This window comes from Propithecus coquereli, unplaced genomic scaffold (assembly GCF_000956105.1).
Source record: "Propithecus coquereli isolate 6110/MARCELLA unplaced genomic scaffold, Pcoq_1.0 Scaffold196, whole genome shotgun sequence".
In the NCBI taxonomy this organism is placed as follows: domain Eukaryota; kingdom Metazoa; phylum Chordata; class Mammalia; order Primates; family Indriidae; genus Propithecus; species Propithecus coquereli.
Window position 1 is genome coordinate 1,827,046 of NW_012144522.1, and position 731 is coordinate 1,827,776.

Genomic DNA, 731 nt, shown 5'->3' on the forward strand with positions numbered 1-731 from the left:
CTCTTACTGTCTCTCTGTGAATCCTTCACCCATCCTCGACTTTGCATCTTCTTCTCGCGTTCTCAGGTTTCCTGCTTCCTCTCGGTCTCTCTCTCTCCTGATCCCCTTTGCCCACACAGTGAAATGGAGGGGAAGGAGTAAGATGCCCGACTCCAAGAAGAGCAGCGTTTCCCAGCCGGGCGTGATTTGGGACCGAACAACACTGGCCGTCTCAAGAAAGGACCATGGTCGCCTCCCCCAACGCAGAACCGGAGGAAGGGGTGACTGCCAAGAGGACTGGGGAGCAGAAGGGCCCGACCCAAGGACGAAGGGAGGGCTGAGGAGGGGGTCTGCAGAATCCCCGGACCAGGCAGAGGACGCGGCTTCTACGGGACTGGGGCTGCGGCGCTGCCCTCCAGGGGCCCAAAGGGGCGAGGCTTGGCGACCCGGAAGAGCCCGAATCCACCTCGGCGTGAGGACTTCCCGTGGCTCAGGGCGGGCGGAGAGGTCAGTAACGGGTTTTAAGCAGGAAAACGGTGCGCACCGAAGCGTCTGCGTGGCCTGAAGGCAGAAAGACTGGGGACAGGAAAAGCCTCGGCGTGATTTTTTCCAATGGGCGCGACCCCCGCACCCGGGCGACGCCTGATTTACTTGGGGTGAAGGGAATGGGGTGCGGATTTAAGGTCTGTACGAACCCCCAGGTCCCCGGTGTGGAAGCGCGAGAAGACTGAGAAGCCCAGGTTTAAACTTAA